Consider the following 5,587-nt stretch of genomic DNA (forward strand, 5'->3'; position numbering starts at 1 on the left):
CCCTGGGCTTTTAGCAGAACAGCAGGGCAAAGGGCTTTGTCCCAGGTCTAAAGGAGCAGAGACAGAGGTGTTAGGACAGGTGTAGAGGCCCCCAAACCTGTTCCCACCATTGGTGGGGGTTTTGCCATTCAGCACAGAAAGGAGATGACTGAAAAGAGAGGGAGCCTGCAGCCTGCAGAGATCGGAGGGCAGAGGGGGCAAGGAGGCTGCCGCACAGCCGAGGAGGCAGATGCAAAAGACAGGGAAGGGCTCCGCAAAGCAGCTCTGTGTGCAAGCCCTGAGCAGGCTGCTTGGGGAGAGAGGGAGCTCCCTGTTACAGGAGGCATCCGAGGGGAGAGAAGCAGGCCAGTGCTTGGCTGAGGAGGCTGCAGCATGGTTTCCTGCCCGGGCTGGTGGCCCACATGTTTAGGCCTTTGACAAGCTCCTAGAGCATCAACTCCTCCTGAGCAGGCGAGCAGGCAAGTGAGCGAGGCAGCCAGAGGGGACCAGGCAGGGGTCAGTGTGAGACCATTTGGCCTCTCCCAAGTAGCTTGCCCTGGGCTAAATGGCAAAGGCACAGAGATGGTTGGCGGGGTGCCTCTGTCCCAATAAGGCAATGAGGAAGAGGAGCAGAGAATGGGGGTGAGTGCCTGGGGCTGGTGGGGAGAAGTGGGGACTGTCCTGCAGCCAACTCCCCTCTTGAGGGCCAGAACACCTAGAGTGGCCAAGCACCTGCTCTGGCTCCTGGGCCCACAGAGGCTGGCCTGTGTCCTCTCTGGGGCAACAGGCTGGCAGAGTGAGTGGAAGGAGCAAGGGGGTCTGGCAGGTTGAGGGGCCCTTATCTGGAGGCTGCGCAGCAACCACAGATGCAGCCAGCTGCCAGCCTGTGACTTAGATGATCTGGGGACTCATGAAAGCTCCTCACACAGTAACCGGGCTAGGGGGCCTGCCTGCTGATGAATGCAGCCCACACTGGAGTCAGGAGCTGTCTCTCCTGGCCCATTCACAGGGGTTCAGTTCCCAGGAACTGTGGGTAGACACAGCCTTTATTAGGGGACCTCTGCTAGATAAGCCTCTGTTTTGCAGTTTCTAAAGGAGTTTTCTTGCCTTTGTTCCCAGTGCAGGCACTCAGCATGTGCGTGTGTGTGCACATGTGTGTGCGTGTGCGTGTGTGCATATGGGGGATGACTGTGAGACCAGCCAGGGCTCCTTGTCTGTGAAATGCCCAAGGTCCTCAGGGGCAGAGATGCACTTCCATGGGGCAGAAAAATTTCAAGGAGGACAGAGTCATTCAATAATGCAGCCCGTCCTCCCTGCCGCCTCATTGTCCTGCTCCTGACAACCCAATCTGTCAGCCCTGGGGTTGCCACAGCTGCTCCGACCCGCCGTGGGGGGGCAGCATCGTGTTGCAGGTGGAGCACGCAGGCTGGTTTCCCTTCCTGGCTAGCAGACAGACAGACTGCCCTGGCAGCTCAGTTAGGCACTGCAAACCCTTCGGGAAAAACTGTTTGTTTCTCGGAGCCTCTGTTTTTGTTGGTTTTTGTTGGTGCTGTTGTTTTAACCTATTAAAGGGTTGATTTGAAGCTGCAGGTGTGAAAATGTTTGGGAGAGTGACGTTTACGTGTGTGACATAAATGGGGGAGGGGGCACAATGCAGGGTGCAGAACAAGAGGCACCCACATGGGAAATTCTGTGAAGAGGGATTTCTGGTTCAGGATAGCTGGCGGTACAGAAAGGGTTCTGGAGGGCTTTGGTGTAGATGTAAAAAGTTACCAACCCAAATCCCTATTTCGAGGCAGAAGTCACAGGGTAGCAAGCCCTTTAGCCCCTGCGGGACACAGACAGGACACTCCCCTATACTCCTTTTTGCTCTAGCTCCCTTGCACTGTGCTTGAGGAAGTTAGGAAATGGGTTTCTGGCATGAAGCACAGGGTTAAATTGCAGAGACCTGGACAGCTCTACATACGGCCGCAGAGAAACAGCCCCAGTGTCAGACATGTGGCCGACCAGGCTCACGCTCCAGAGTAAACAAATCAAAAATTTCGGAGAGTGGAGCCTTTGTTCACAGTGGCCGAGGAGGTTCCCTTTTGTGTAAAAGGCAACGTGCAAGTCATACTTCCACTAGGTAAGGCTGTACCAACACACAAAAAGCTCATTTAGCCTGAGCCCAGCCCAGGGAGAATTTTCTGTGAAATTTAGGAGAAGTCAGGTTTGGCCAGAAGTTTTTCCAGGAATTAAGAACCTCTGGAGACTGTAACCACTGTTCCTTCCGAGCGACCCTTGCCAAAGTCTATAAAATATGAGCCTCGAGAAATCTGCCGAAGGAGAAGTCTGACTTTTTATATGTTATTTACATAAAAATAAACTCTCACCAAACTTTTCGGGAAAGCCCGATTAAAAGTGGTAGGGCAGCCCCTTCCCTGGCCCCCAGGTGTTCAAGAAAGCACACCTTTCCCTGGGAAGGTGTCTGGGAGGGGCGCGAGTGTCAGCTTTTATTTCCCCCTCACGCTCTCTCTGGCGTTTTTGTTTTCCTCTGTTGGGTCTCCCTGCCCTGAAAGGGAGCGGCTGCCTGTCTCAGGGAGGGGGTTAAGCATTTCGTGGCAGGGTAAGATGGGGAGAGCTACCGAGTTTTGCCGGGTACTGCGTGTTGGCTACTGTGCTGGATGATTTATTTGCGTTATTTCCTCATTGAGATCTCAATAGCCCTGTGTGAGAGAGATTATGAGTCTTTTTTTTTTTTTTTTAATATCAGAAACCAAGGCACAGAAACACTTGGGGATTTGCCAAGGACACGCAACTCGAGTCTATTCTGTAGCTGGGTCTGTGCTCGGGGTGGCTGGCTTCCTGCAATGCCTCCTTCTCCCCTCCCCTGGGAGAGAAAAAAAGGGACCAAAAGCCCAGAACACTGCCAGTGGCTCCTATTACTCCTGACAAGCTCCCCTGGGGGATGCTGCCTTGGCCTCATAGCCCTTCTCCCTCAAAGCCTGTGCTTTTTCTAGAATATGACTCTGTCCCAAAGGTCCAAGCACTCACTCTCAGCCCTGTCCTTCCCCAGAGCCCCTCATCGTTACTCCTGTCATCATGTGTCCTCCTCCTGTTCTGGGACCAGACCCGTTTACCTCTGGCAAGAAGGAGCCATAATGGCAATCAGCCATTTCCAAGCTGTAACCATATCCCAAACCTCATCCCCAGAACTCACAACACTGAGACGCTACTCCTGCACCGTGGACCCCATGACCCTGGGTTCTGGGGCCCTGCACAAGGCAGGCATCAAGGGAACTTGCTATAGCGCAGGCTGGGGCAGTTGGGGGTGCCAGCCTGAGCCCCACCCAGACGGGTGTTTGCAGCTTTACAACACTGCAGACTTACCCAGCGCCACAGGGCAGATGACACGATCCTCTGACACTGCCCATCTGCCCATCGGTGCAAGAAAGAATTCGAGGTGGTTTTCACTGAGGCAAAGTCAGATCCAGGCAACATTGGGGGAGCCCAGGGCTTCTAGAAAGGGACAAAGGAAGGGGAGTGACTAACCGTTGGCTAGCTTTATCAATTCTAGAAAAATGCCAAACTTTCCCTTTAACTGGGAAAAAATGTCAATGAGGCATCCCAATCCCAGGGCCAGGATTTTTGAACACAGTATTTTGGGGGGCACATCTAACTTTGGGCTCCCCAGCAGGGATATTTCAAGTCTGCTCTTTAAGGCCGGAGAGAAGCTGGCTGAAAAGGCATGGCCAGGCGAAGCGTAAGAAGCAGGGAGCCCGCTGAGGAACAGGTAGCCCCGTGGGGATGAGGCGCGCCTAGCAGGGAAACGGCAGTGGGGAGGGGCTGAGGCTGGCGAGTTCCAAGCCAGACCCTAAAGGGTCTTCCATGCCAGGATAAGGCCTTATTTTTTGGACCCCATCCCGGAAGCTCCAGGAAGTCAGATGGAGGCTTTAAAGCAAGACAGTAACAAGGTCAAAACGCCATGTTAGAAAGATCACTCAGTGAAAATAAACTTTTGCAAACAATTTAACCCACCACTCCATCTCTAAGAAGCTGGGGAAAAGGAACAGTCAAGGATGTGTTTACAGATTTAGCTGCAAGAATGCTCACTGCAGTGTCGTTGGTAACAAAAAAAAGGCAAACAGCTTAGATCTCCTTTATCGGGCATCAGTTGAGCAGAATCTATTAATTAAAACCTCAATTTGTGAGGCTTCCTCACTGATCTGCGTAAGGACCATTTTTATTTTATGTATTCTTTTTTAAAAGCTAATTTAATGAACACCTATGAATCTGTGACCCACCCTGACGGCTAGGACTGTGACCAAAGCTTCTATCTGCACATTCTCCTCCCCCAGAGCACTTTCAGCTGAGATTTTCAACAGCAGAAAAGAGTGTAATCAACAATGGTGCATACATACCATGGAATATTAAACAGCTCTTAAAAGGAATGAACCAGCCGAGACCTATTGTCTTCTAATGGACCTCAGTATTTTGTGCAGAACTGGATTAATCATGATCTTTTGTTCATAAACACTGTCTCATCATTGGTCCAGAAAGGCCGCCTTTTATTTTGCTAATTTATGCACTCATATATTCATTTATACTAATGTCATAAACACTCGTGAGCCCACTCCCCAAACCCATATCTCAGCAATTACTTACACCTGCCGCCACAATTCACCCCCACCAGGGTAAAGGACCTGAGGCTTTCATGCCAGCAGCAAGGTGGTTAAATAAACTCTGGTGTGTACAGCTCACAGGATACTGAGGTGTTGTTATAAGGAATAGTGTTGATCTTTATTATCTCTAAGCAGACTCTTGAAGGAAGAAACACGAGCTGCTGTGAGAGGAAATGTACACTATGATATAGTTTATGTAAAAAATAAAGTCATAGATTTTAGAGGTATATTTATCAACATATGCAAATGCACAGAAAAAATATCTGGAACCAGATGCCTGAAACTGAGAAGAGCAGTTAATTTGCTGGGGGGTGGTGGGGAGGGATGGACGGAGGCATTAAAGATGGCTTCATCTGCAGTCGTTGATTTTTACTAATGCATGTATTAATTATCAATCTATTTCTTGCATAATTAGAATAAACATTTTGGGGGGGATTTAATTTGTTTGTTCGCTTGTGGGTTGTTTTTGTTTTTGTTTCTGTTTTACAAATACAAAGCAAAGGGCATGATTGCTGACAGATTGGGAGTGGGTACATATGCCCAGAGCAAGTTCTGCAGACACAGGGGATTTATTTTATCGCAAATGTCTTTTTTTAAAAAATATCTATATGCTCTCACTGGAGTCCCAAGCCTCCAAGCAGCCTGTCACTGACATGGGGCCAGCAGGTGTGTGCCCAAGGCTGTGATTTCACCACCCACCGTCCCAAATCCCTGCCAAGCTGCCCAGCACCCACGGGGGAGCGCTTTACTTTTTGGTCTTTAAGAGGACCCGAAAGCCAATGCCCTCGCCGGTGTTCTTGGAGATTAGCCCAGTGGAATGAGACCTCAGGGGAATGTGACACGAGATAGGGCCAGGCGGTGGGGACACGGACCTCTAGAGAGCTGCAGCCCGGCGGCTGACATTCATAGCCGAGCAGGCTTGCTGGTAAGAAGCTGGGGCCTCACCG

At 50.7% G+C, this 5,587-nt stretch overlaps 1 non-coding gene across 1 annotated transcript; it reads right to left on the reverse strand.

Annotated features, from left to right (window-relative positions):
* Nucleotides 1-4,436: 4,436 nt before the first annotated feature.
* Nucleotides 4,437-4,513, reverse strand: LOC111538388. Its single transcript, XR_002730314.1, has one exon. It is a non-coding gene; the product is annotated as a small nucleolar RNA SNORD112 (small nucleolar RNA).
* Between the last annotated feature and the right edge of the window lie 1,074 nt (nt 4,514-5,587).

Source organism: Piliocolobus tephrosceles, chromosome 6 (genome assembly GCF_002776525.5).
Source record: "Piliocolobus tephrosceles isolate RC106 chromosome 6, ASM277652v3, whole genome shotgun sequence".
Taxonomy (NCBI): domain Eukaryota; kingdom Metazoa; phylum Chordata; class Mammalia; order Primates; family Cercopithecidae; genus Piliocolobus; species Piliocolobus tephrosceles.